We start from the raw sequence: 12,804 nt of genomic DNA on the forward strand, positions 1-12,804 counted from the left end.
GATTCCTTCAGAACTCATAGAACTTCTGTCTCCCAAAGCCCAGTTCTTGCTACAGCAAGCCAGTTCTCCTTTAGAAACCAGCTGAAAACATGTCATGACTTGGGCATTTGGCATCAGCATTAGGCTTCTCCTGTCTTTCCTTAGCAGTTCCTCCTCACCAAAGTACACGATTCACAGCCCTCCAGAACAGCTCTGGGCATGGGCATGGATACCAGTATCTGGATCATCTCTTAAAGTCGTGTGTGTGTGTGTGTGTGTGTGTGTGTGTGTGTGTGTGTGTGTTTCTGTCTGTCTGTCTCATTGCTATAGAAGAATGGGCCAATGAAGAGGTATCTTCTCTGAACATTATTTTTTAAGTCCTGAACTCTCTACCTCAAAGGATTATTAAAGGCTTTTGTGATACACAACCAAAGAAGAAATTCCTAAGTACCCAAAATTCAATTCCCACCCAAGCTTTTGTTCTTGTATAAACACCTGGCCTAAGAGATGTTCCAAATACTGGAAAAAAAAAAAACAGGGATTTGGGGCAAGGAAGAAGAGTTTTCCTCCTTGTATGAGAAAGGGAAGAGGTTATACAAACTCCCTAGGTATCAGCTCCTATACCACCCACGCCTGTAGAAGTGAGAAGATATTCATGGTGACTCAATGTGTGGGGAGAACTGAACTTTTAGAGCCAAGGCATTAAAGACCAGCATAAAATCTCTCTGTGCCCAAGCTTGCACAGAAGGGATAGTGCCACTCTCTTCCAGCTGCAATGATGACTTGAGATTGCTTTAGACTCTCAGAATTTTTACCAGATCCTTGGCAGGAGATAGCCTCTCCAAACACAACACCAAGAGGAATTTCCTGCAAAACTATTTGTAGGAAATCAAAGGGCAGTAGGGAGTTCTCGTCCTATTAACTGATTTATAACTGATTTAGAATCTTTGAGGAAATGTGATATTTTAAAAACCAGATGTGTTATGAGATAAAATTTATACTTGCTACAACTAGAACATTATGCCAGCAGTGACCTTCGTAGTATTTGCTAATATACATCATCTAATGCAGAGCAACTTTTACAAGTTCCTACTCTAATATGGATAGGAATTTTGTTTTTGTTATCAAATATATTTAATTTGTATTTTGCACTACACACCTTTCAAATTAACAAAGACCAATTCTCTGTTATTTCATGCTTTTAAAATAGATATAACTTGAAAAAACAGCCATCATAATAAACAATGGCTTTGTCTTATCAACAGCCAGATGTTCTCAAATTCAGCAGTTCAGGACTCACTTTGCATTTCTGTTGGAGGAATACACTGGACTCCTATTATCATTATTACCTTTATTTCCCTAACCACCCCCTCAGTCCATCCATGCCTATCTGGAAACTGCTTACCCTGTACATGTTTCCTGTGTGTGCAGCCAGCTGAATGTTATACCTGGCCAGAGCTGACTGCATTAGGGGATGGTAGCTGATCCAACTGGACCCATGCGTCTCCACCTTAGGAATTTTGAAATTTGGACAAGAGAAAAGAGATGGGACTCACTCTCTTTGCCGAGAGAAGCTGAGAAACCCAGCAATCCATGGCAGTAATACATTGGGATTCCCAGAGGAGCTTTTAAAATACACTAGTGCCTGGGCCCCACTTCAGAACCACTGAAGTCAGAATTTCTGGGGGTGAGGCTCAGACACTAATAAGTTGCTCCAAACTTTTTATCTTAAATAATTTAATTACCACTGAAAAACTGAAAGAATAGAACAGTGGACACTTACATATCCCTTCACCTAGATTGTGCTGTTAACATTTAGGATAAGTGGTCTTTTAAATTCTACAGGTGATATTAATATACAGAAGTGAGGAAAAACCCTAGGTGATACTAATATGTGATTGAGAACAACCCAACTGTAGAAAGAAGGACAGAGCAAAAGGAAGCAGATGCACCAAGACGGGCAAAGATCACAAAGAGAGTCCTGAGGCCACTCGGGCCCCTGTGTCTCATGCCCTGGGTTCTATGAGATCTCCAAGTATTATTAAAATAAAATCACCTTTGGAGCTTTAGTTAAGGAGTTGTTCATTGCCGTCAAAAGACTCAGGAATAATATGCAGAGGCAGTAGTTTCTATAGCCTCATCTCTAAATAAAAATAAAATCTGGGGTTTTACTGGCCTGAGAGATGGCTTTTATGTTAAGAGAAATATATAAACATAACAAACCCAGAAGCCATCAATTCCCAATATAATGGGACTAATAGACCATGTGCTAAACTATGGTTTTTTGAAAGTAGCCACTCTCTCCTAAGGTAGACTGTTTCCCACTAGTGAATTAAGTCAAATATCACACACACAACAGCAGTACCAAGAGGGGAAGGTGGACATGGGCCTGGACTGCTCGTATCACTGACCCATATCACTGACATGGATTAGAATTACTAGAATGTGCTGATGATAAAGAAGACTGATTTTCAGTTGTTCTATTACCTTTTAGACATATTTAGAAATATTATTCTGTATAGGAACTGCACCCCATTAATGCTTGAACCCAGGGCAAATGACTTCCACTGACAACGCCTGTGCTCTCCTCCCATGTCCAATTTTAGAAAGAGCCACCAGTTACCTCACCTTGTGCTGTCCCTTGATCTTGTTATCTGTGAATAAGAGTTCTGATTTCTGTTTACAAGTTTCTATTCATTTTTCCAAAACATATAATGTTGTTGTAACTCTGTATTATGCAAATATTGTTAGAATGGGATTGTAGCTATATGATTTTAGGATACCATCCTTAATGACATAAAGAACAAGTTTTGTGGTCTTTTAAGGCTAACCACTTGCCCAGAAATATATTTGAAGTTACCTATTTGAGCTACTAATAAGTGAATTTTTCCAAACTATAGGACTATGAATGACTTTTGAAAGAGGAAATGTAATATACCAAAAGTAATATGAGAAAAATTCAAGCCTCTCTCTTTTATCTGTAAGTTCACTTTAAAAGGGAAATCAGTAGCCAAATCAAGCAGAAGAAAGGATGTCAGTGATTGAAGATCAACTTAATGAAATAAAGTGTGAGGACAAGATTAAGAAAAAAGAATGAAAAGAAACAAAGCCTCCAAGAAATATGGGACTATGTGAAAAGACCAAACCTACGTGTGGTTAGTGTACCTGAAAGTGATAGGGAGAACAAGACCAAGTTGGAAAACACACTTCACGATATTATCCAGGACAATATCCCCAACCTAGAAAGACAGGCCAACATTCAAATTCAGGAAATACAGAGAACACCACAAAGCTAATCCTCGAGAAGAGCAACCCCAAGACACATAATTGCCAGATTCACCAAGGTTGAAATGAATTAAAAAATGTTAAGGGCAGCCAGAGAGAAGTTCGGATTACCCACAAAGGGAAGCCCATATCAGACTCACAGCAGATCTCTCTGCAGAAACGCTACAAGCTAGAGGAGAGTAGGGGACCAATATTCATCATTCTTAAAGAAAAGGATTTTCAACCCAGAATTTCATATCCAGCCAAACTGTTTCATAAGCGAGGGAAAAATAAAATCCTTTATGGACAAGCAAATGCTGAGAGATTTTGTCACCACCAGGCCTGCCTTACAAGAGCTCCTGAAGAAAGCACTAAACATGGAAAGGAACAACTGGTACCAGCCACTGCAAAAACTTACCAAATTGTAAAGACCATCAATACTATGAAGAAACTGCATCAACTAATGGGCAAAATAACCAGCTAGCATCATAATGACAGGATCAAATTCACACATAACAATATTAACCTTAAATGTAAATGAGCTAAATGCCCCAATTAAAAGACACAGACTGGCAAATTGGATAGAGTCAACACCCATTGGTATGCTCTATTCCGGAGACCCATCTCATGTGAAAAGAAACACATAGGCTCAAAGGGTTGAAGGAATATTTACCAAGTGAATGGAAAGGAAAAAAAAAATAGCAGGAGTTGCAATCGTACTCTTTAATAAAACAGACTTTAAACCAACAAAGATCAAAAAAGACAGAAAAGGGCATTACATAATGGTAAAGGGATCAATGAAACAAGAAGAGCTAACTATCCTAAATATATATGCACCCAATACAGGAGCACCCAGATTCATAAAGCAAGTTCTTAGAGACCTATGAAGAAACTTAGACTCCTACACAGTAATAGTGAGAGTCTTTAACACCCCACTGTCAATATTGGACAGATCAATGAGACAGAAAATTAACAAAGATATTCATGTCTTGAACTCAGCTCTGGACCAAGGGGACCTAATAGACATTTACAGAATTCTCCACCCCAAATTGACAGAATATGCATTATTCTCAGCACCACATCATACTTATTCTAAAACTGACCACAGAATTGGAAATAAAACACTCCTCAGCAAAAGAATGGAAATCATAACAAACAGTCTCTCAGACCACAGTGCAATCGAATTAGAACTCGGGATTAAGAAACTCACTCAAAACCGCACAACTACATGGAAACTGAACAATGTGCTCCTGAATGACTACTGAGTAAATAACGAAATTAAGGCAGAAATAAATAAGTTCTTTGAAACCAATGAGAACAAAGACACAACATACCAGATCTCTGAGACACAGCCAAAACAGTGTTTAGAGGGAAATTTATAGCACTAAATGCCCACAAGAGAAAGCAAGAAAGACCTAAAATCGACATTCTAATATCACAATTAAAACAACTAGAGACACAAAAGCAAACAAATTCAAAAGCTATCAGAAGACAAGAAATAACTAAGATCAGAGCAGAACTGAAGGAGATAGAGACAAGAAAGACCTTCCAAAAAATTAATGAATCCAGGAGCTGGTTTTTTGAAAAGATCATCCAAAAATAGATAGACTGAAATTTCAGGCCACTATCCCTGATAAACATCGATGTGAAAATCCTAAGTAAGATACTGGCAAACCGAATCCAGCTTATCCACCACCATCAAGTCAGCTTCATCCCTGGAATGCAAGGCTGGTTCAACATACCAAATCAATAAATGTAATCTATCACATAAACAGAACCAATGACAAAAACCACAAGATTATCTCAATGGATGCAGAAAAGGCCTTCAATAAAATTCAACAGCCCTTCATGCTAAAAACTCTCAATAAACTAGGTATTGATGGAACATGTCTCAAAATAATGAGGGCTATTTATGGCAAACCCACAGCCAATATCATAATGAATGGGCAAAAGCTAGAAGCATTCCCTTTGAAAACAGGTACAAGACAAGGATGCCCTCTCTCACCACTTCAACATAGTAATGGAAGTTCTGGCCAGGGCAATCAGGCAAGGGAAAGAAATAAAGCATATTCAAATAAGAAGAGAGGAAGTCAAATTGTCTTTCTTTGCAGATGACATGATTGTATATTTAGAAAACTCTATTCTCTCAAAGCTGATAAGCAACTTCAGCAAAGTCTCAGGATACAGAATCAGTGTGTCGAAATCACAAGCACTCCTATAAATCAATAACAGACAGAGAGCCAAATGATGAGTGAACTCCCATTGACAATTGCCACAAAGAGAATAAAATACCTAGGAACACAACTTACAAGGGATGTGAAGGACCTCTTCAAGGAGAACTACAAACCACTGCTCAAGGAAATAAGAGAGGACACAAACAAATGAAAAACATTCCATGCTCATGGATAAAAAGAATCAATATCATGAAAATGGCCATACTACCCAAAGTAATTTATAGATTCAATGCTATCCCCATCAAGCTACCATTGATTTTTTTCACAGAATTAGAAAAAACTACTTTATATTTCATATGGAACCAAAAAAGAGCCTGTATAGCCCAGACAATTCTAAGCAAAAAGAACAAAGCTGGAGATATCACACTACTTGACTTCAAACTACACTACAAGATTACAGTAACCAAAAGAGCATGGTACTGGTACCGAAACAGATATATAGACCAATGGAACAGAACAAAGGCCTCAAAAATAACATCATACCTCTACAACCATCTGATCTTTGACAAACCTGACAAAAACAAGCAATGGGGAAAGGATTCCCTATTTAATAAATGGTGTTAGGAAAACTGGCTAGCCATAGGCAGAAAACTGAAACTGAATCCCTTCCTTATAACTTATACAAAAATTAACTCCAGATGGATTAAAGACTTAAACATAAGGCCTAAAACCATAAAAACCCTAGAAGAAAACCTAAGCAATACCATTCAGGACATAGGCATGGGCAAAGATTTCATGACTAAAACACCAAAAGCAATGGCAACAAAAGCCAAAATTGACAAATGGGACCTAATTAAACTAAAGAGTGACCTAATTGACAAATGGGACCTAATTAAACTAAAAAGTGCACAGCAAAAGAAACTATCATCAGAGTGAACAAGCAACCTACAGAATGGGAGAAAATTTTTGCAATCTATCCATCTGACAAAGGGCTAATATCCAGAATTAACAAGGAACTCAATCAAATTTACAAGAAAAAACAAACAATCCCATCAACAAGTGGGCAAAGGATATGAACAGACACTTCTCAAAAGAAGACATTTATACAGCCCACAAACATGAAAAAAAAGCTCATCATCACTGGTCATTAGAGAAATACAAATCAAAACCATAATGAGATACCATCTTACACCAGTTAGAATGGCGATCATTATAAAGTCAGGAAACAACAGATGCTGGAGAGGATGTGGAGAAATAGGAATGCTTTTACACTGTTGGTGGGAGTGTAAATTAGTTCAACCATTGTGGAAGACAGTGTGGTGATTCCTCAAGGATCTAGAACCAGAAATACCATTTGACTCAGCAATCCCATTATTGGGTATATACACAAAGGATTATGAATCATTCCACTATATAAATGTACATGTATGTTTATTGTGGCACTGTTCACAATCACAAAGACTTGGAACCAACCCAAATGCCCATCAATGATAAGCTGGATAAAGAAAATGTGGCACATATACACCATGGAATACTATGCAGCCATAAAAAAGGATGAGTTCATGTCCTTTGCAGGGACATGAATGAAGCTGGAAACTATCATTCTCAGCAAACTAACACAGGAACAGAAAACCAAATACTACATGTTCTCACTCATAATTTGGAATTGAACAATGAGAACACATGGACACAGGGAGGGGACCATCACATACCAGGGCCTGTTGGGAGGTGGGTAGCTAGGGGAGTTATAGCATTAGGAGAAATACCTAATGTAGATTACAGGTTGATGGGTATAGCAAACCACCATGGCATGTGTATACCTATGTAACAAACCTGCCTGTTCTGCACATGTATCTCAGAACTTAAATAATAAAATAAAATTTAAAAAATAAAAATAAAGAGCTCTCAGTTCCAGAGAGGATTAGTTAATTTCTTAAATTCATTCAGCAAGTAATTATTATCTACTGTCTGCCAAGCACTATTCTAGGTCCTAAGAATACAGCAATAAATGAGTCGGCAGTCCCTGCTTGTAGTGAGCCCAGAATATCTCTGAATAAGTAAAAATGCAGTAAGTCAGAAGGTGGTAAGCCCTACAGGAAGAAAGAAAGAAATAAAGCAGAGAAGGGGAACAGGAATACTGGAGGTTGAGGGAAAGGAGGTAGGAGTGTTGCAATTTTAAACAGGATAAGCTAAAACATGAAGAAGGTAATTAAGTAAACTATGCAGATAACTGGGGAAAGATAATTCCAGGCAGAAGAAACAGTCAATGCAAAGGTCTGAAGCCAAGAGCATACATGCAAGGAAAAGCAAGAGGCCCATATTATTAGAGCACAGGGCATCGGGGACAGAAGAGGGGTTAGAGTAGAAGTAAATGAGATCTGAGAAATGACTGCAGCCACAATGTGTAGGGCCTTATTAGAAAAAAAAAGGAAGAAGAAGAAGAAAGAAGGAAAAACACACATTTTGTCAAATCCCAAAGGATAAACTTTTTTTTTTTTTTAGATGGAGTCTCCCTCTGTTGCCCAGACTGGAGTGCAGTGGTGTGATCTTGGCTCACTGCAACCTCTACCTCCCTGGTTCAAGCAATTCCCTTGCCTCAGCCTCCTGAGTAGCTGGAATTACAGGTGCACACCAACACGCCCGGCTAATTTTTTTGTATTTTTAGTAGAGAGGGGGTTTCACCATGTTAGCCAGACTAGTCTCGAACTCCTGACCTCAGGCAATCCGCCACCTCAGCCTCCCAAACTGCTGGGATTTCGGGCATGAGCCACCGCGCCTGGCCAGGATAAACATTTTTAAGCAAAACTAAACTTTTAAAACTCACGTTCAACAGATACTGACAGAATCTTTCAGAAAAAAGAAAAGAATAAAGTAACAATTACACTCTTTTAAGAAATAGTATAAAAGACGGGGAGTGTAGCTGCATCCCCACAATACAAAGAATAACACAACGAAGACAATCTTCAGAACTGAGAGAAATCTCAAAGTTTACCATCCTCTTGAGAAAGTCTCATCTGAGAAGAAGAATGTGTAAGGCCAACAGTTTTCATTGCCACAGGTTGGTCATTGGTGCAGGACTTTTTGAGAAGGTATGAAAATATTCCTCAGTTTCAAGAAGGATTTGAGGCTAGTGACACTGTCATAATAAGCCACAACTGTAGATGAAACATTACAAGTTCTGATGAGGGAAAATAATGATAAGAATGTTCATTAACTCTTGTATTTACACCTAGTCACTTGCAGATTATCAGAAAAAAAAAGTTAATTAGAGATTCCCACTTCCTGTATTCTGATCTTTGGATAAAATTAGTGGAGCACAGAAGAACAAAGAAGAATAAATGAAAACAAAAATATTTTTGTACAGACTTGTGGTATTATTATATTATAGAGTGCCTCAAAGTTAACAAATTTCTTATTCACTGTATATATTAGCTTATTCACTGTATAAATTCACTTATTGACTAAATATGTTGTTTATTAAAACTCAAATTACCAAAGCCTCACAAATACAGACTCATAAGTGACTGCTCATCTCTAAAATTCCTCTCCAAAGAAAGTCACTAAAAGGAGAAGGAGGACCTGGGACTACTCACTGTGGCTGGCCAAAGTCACCGGCAAATTTGCCCCACACCCTGGCAGCTGGAGATGTGGGCATTAGTGGCTCTCCTCTGTCATATCTTGCTACAGATCAGCAGGCTGGCCTCTTGTACGTATGAGAGTCAAGTTAGCACCGAATGGCAGCTCCCCAGGCTGAGGCAGTCAGGCTGGGCGCCCTGCGCTCCCACAGGCAGTCAGCCCCATGTGCATGGGTGCTGCAGCCTGACAGACAAGTCCTGCATGGGAGTAGCTCCTGCAGTGGGAGGGGCACAGCACTGGAGAATGGATGAGTCACACTAGGTGACAGACACAAACTCTCACAAAAAGCAAACGCTCCTGTCTTGGGCAAGGGATTCAAGACTGTGGTGGTAGCACAGGATGTGTGATACATGGCTGTAGCTACTTTGTTCTTACGAATCAGTCTGAGCCTAAAGATTTGGAAACCACAAGTGCCTATGCTTGGGGCTCTGGTACTGGCTGGCTGGCTTTCTGGTCACTAGGACTATGGTGGTATGGTTCCCAACTAGGATTGTGGTGGTGATGTTCCTATTGGTCCCCACCTGCGAGCACAAGGTAACATTATGATTCCTCACCTCCTTGTGGTCTGTGGGGCCATGCAAGTAATTCTGCATGGTGACTGACAATTCGGAATAGTGGTTACTTCACCAGACTGGGTCCCTGAGTGACCATGATGAGCAGAGTTCCCTGCTAACACATGATGACCATAGGAAAAGATTACTTCTTACTATTCTCAGTCCCTGAGATTTGGGGGCTATTGGTCACCTCAGCATAACCTACCCTATACTGACTGATATAAGGACAAAGACTCTCACAAAGCAACATGGTCAGTGACATATCTTTTTAATCCCAGCATTCTCCCTTCCTCATTTTGTTTCCTTGGCTGGTCTTGATCTTTTAGGAAGTATCCAGGGAATGATGGGAAAGTCCCCAGCTGCTGTGAATACTATTTTTCTCTAATAGTGAATGCCATTTTTCTCTAATTCTAGGTTTGTGAATGCCCTGAGGGCTGAATACTCCCCCTCTTAAAATCCACTCAAGTCTAGTCCTCAGATGGGAAAATTCTATCTTTTAAAAAATATAAGTTGGGCATAGTGCCTCATACCTGTAATCTCAGTACTTTGGAAGGCCGAGGCAGGAGGAATGCTTGGGGCTGGGACATAATGAGACCTTGTCTCTACTTAAAAAAAGAAAAATAGAAAACATCAGCTAGGCATGTCTGTGAACACCTGTAGCCCCAGCCACTCAGGAGGCTGAGGTGGGAGGATCACTTGAGCCCGGGAGATTGAGGCTATAGTGAGTGGAAACTGTGCCACTGCATTCCAATCAGGGTGACAGAATAAGACCCTGTCTAAAATATATATATATATATATATATAAATCTCTGTACATTTGCCTCAATTCTGCTGTAAACCTAAACTGCTCTAAAAAATAAAGCATATATAGCAGTTTAGGTTTACAGCAAAATTGAGGCAAAAGTACAGAGATTTCCCAAATATCCCTACCCCGCCCCCCCACACACACATACACAACTTCCCCCACTATCAACATCTTGCAGTAGGTAATGCATTATTACAACTGATGAACCTACACTAACACATCCTCATCAGTCACACTGTCAGAATGTATATACAAAATGCCCAGTGTGCCATGCATCTGTGGATGTAACAATTTACATAAAATATGACCCCTAGACTCCCAGAGCTCATACTTCTAGTTAGAAGAAGAAAACACATAAATATGAAAAACGTACAAGATCTTCTCTACTAATAGCTGAGGTAGTCAGTCCCAACAAGGGAGGAGTTAATGGAGGCTGGGCTGGTTGGGAACCACTTCATGGAGAATACAGGGACAGTCCAGGCGTTGAAGGACATGTCCAATTTACACTGATAAGCAAAGTTTTGGCAGATGGAGAGACAGATTAATGGTTAATGGTTCACTTGTTCAGTAAACGTTTACTGAGCATCTACTAGAGATAAGGAATATAAAAGATGGACGTGTTCTTGAAGATTGTCCAAGCCCAACCCTACACAGCACAAATGAGAAAACCAACCCAGCTATTATTTCCAGAACTGGGACTCCCAGCTTTTGAAAAGGCTGGGGCTTGTACTGGCCTAAACCAAATGAAACAGGGCTCCCAGCTATGGCTCCAGCCTCATCCCCAGTCACTCTCTGACTCACACATCTTCCTCTGGTAATGCCTTACTGACGGCTTTCATACATTGTTTCAAGCCTCTAAGCGTTCATGCTTGCTGTGTGTGCCCTGTGCCTAGGGGACATCCTTCCCACCTCTACTCTCTGGCTGACTCCTTGTACTCAGTCAGATTCAACCCGACTCTCTTGTTGCGTAAGTCTCCTCCAAAAGCCAAGGTGAAACAGGGCTCCCAGCCATGGCTGAGTGCCCCTCGTTTTGCATACATCTGCCTTATCACTGATTTTGTAATGCTGGAATCCGAATCCTCCCCGCTGCAATCATCTCCACGAAGGCTGTGACCTGCCTTGTCCTGCTCATCTTGCTCCAGTCATACAAAGTAGTTCACAACTCTTTTCCACTCTACTGGCCTTCGCTGCAGCCTGAAAGGCGTCTGCCCCTCTCCACCCAAAGCTTCACCTGGCTGACTCATTCTTGTCCTCAAGTGTCTCTTCCTCTGTCAGGCTTTCCTGGCCATCTGCTCTGGCCTGGTTTCTCCCTTTGCACCACCATGGGACGTGGTGCACAAGACTGGCACCACATCATCATCTAGGTTTTACTCCAAACGTCATCTCTTCAGGGAAGCATTCTCTGATGTGGCAACCATTATTTACCTACCCCAGTCCACACCGCCTTCTTCCTTGCCCAAAACTCAGGATTTGATGACCTATGATTATTGTGAATGAATTGTGGCAATATAGGTCTTCTTTGTTGGTTACTAAACCACGTGCAGGCAAGCCACTATTTCTGTTCGATGAATTTCAGGGGGAAGTTTACTAGGGGATGTGAAAGGTTTGAGAAAGAATCTTTCCCTAATAAGACAGCTACACTAGGGAGAAAAAATATTATCTTATCATCGTTCTTGCACCCCTTTCCCCTTCTGGCTTTGGAAACTGAGAGGATGTAGTATTTGCAGCTATGGCAGTCATTCTGCAGCCACGAGGAAAATGTCAATATGTTGCGAATGGGGGAACAGAGAGATGGAAAAAACTCTCGATCTTTGATGACATGACTGAATTACTGAATCCACCCTGGGATCAATAACTTCTGGGCAATTTTAAAATAAATAATTAATGCCCCTAGGGCTTAAGCCACTGTTAGGTTTTCTGTTACTGTGGCCAAAATAGCTTAATTTGGCCAGGCATAGTGACTCACACCTGTAATCCCGCACTTTGGGAGGCTGAGGCAGGTGGATCACCTGAGGTCAGGAGATCTGACATAGCAAAATCCTGTGTCTACAGAAAACACAAAAATTAGCTGGGCATGGTGGTGCATGACTACAATCCGAGGTACTCGGGAGGCTGAGGCATGAGAATCGCTTGAATCCAGGAGGTGGAGGTTGCAGTGAGCCGAGATTGTGCCACTGCACTCCAGCTTAGGCAGCAAGAGCGAAACTCCATCTCAAAGAAAAAAAAATATATAGCTTCATCTATACTCTTAACATTCAATCTAAAGTAACACCCAGTCATTCTCTATAACATTTCACTGTTTTCCTCAGTCTATCACTAGTCAAAAGTATCATACTTAGTGGTGTGCTATTGGTCAATTTTCCTATCCCACTAGAAGGTAAGGACCATGGAG

At 40.4% G+C, this 12,804-nt stretch overlaps 1 protein-coding gene across 2 annotated transcripts in view; it reads right to left on the reverse strand.

Annotated features, from left to right (window-relative positions):
• LOC105709646 (putative adhesion G protein-coupled receptor F2P) overlaps window positions 1-9,094 on the reverse strand; it is a 45,428-nt gene extending 36,334 nt beyond the window's left edge. For both annotated transcript variants that reach the window (XM_012441646.3, XM_012441644.3), the window contains exon 1: window positions 9,011-9,094. The gene's annotated coding sequence lies outside the window, so the exon portion shown is untranslated. The remainder of the gene's footprint in view (window positions 1-9,010) is intronic.
• Between the last annotated feature and the right edge of the window lie 3,710 nt (window positions 9,095-12,804).

The sequence above is a fragment of the Aotus nancymaae genome, unplaced genomic scaffold (assembly GCF_030222135.1).
Source record: "Aotus nancymaae isolate 86718 unplaced genomic scaffold, 86718_ANA_hifiasm-v0.15.2.pri h1tg000040l, whole genome shotgun sequence".
Classification (NCBI taxonomy): domain Eukaryota; kingdom Metazoa; phylum Chordata; class Mammalia; order Primates; family Aotidae; genus Aotus; species Aotus nancymaae.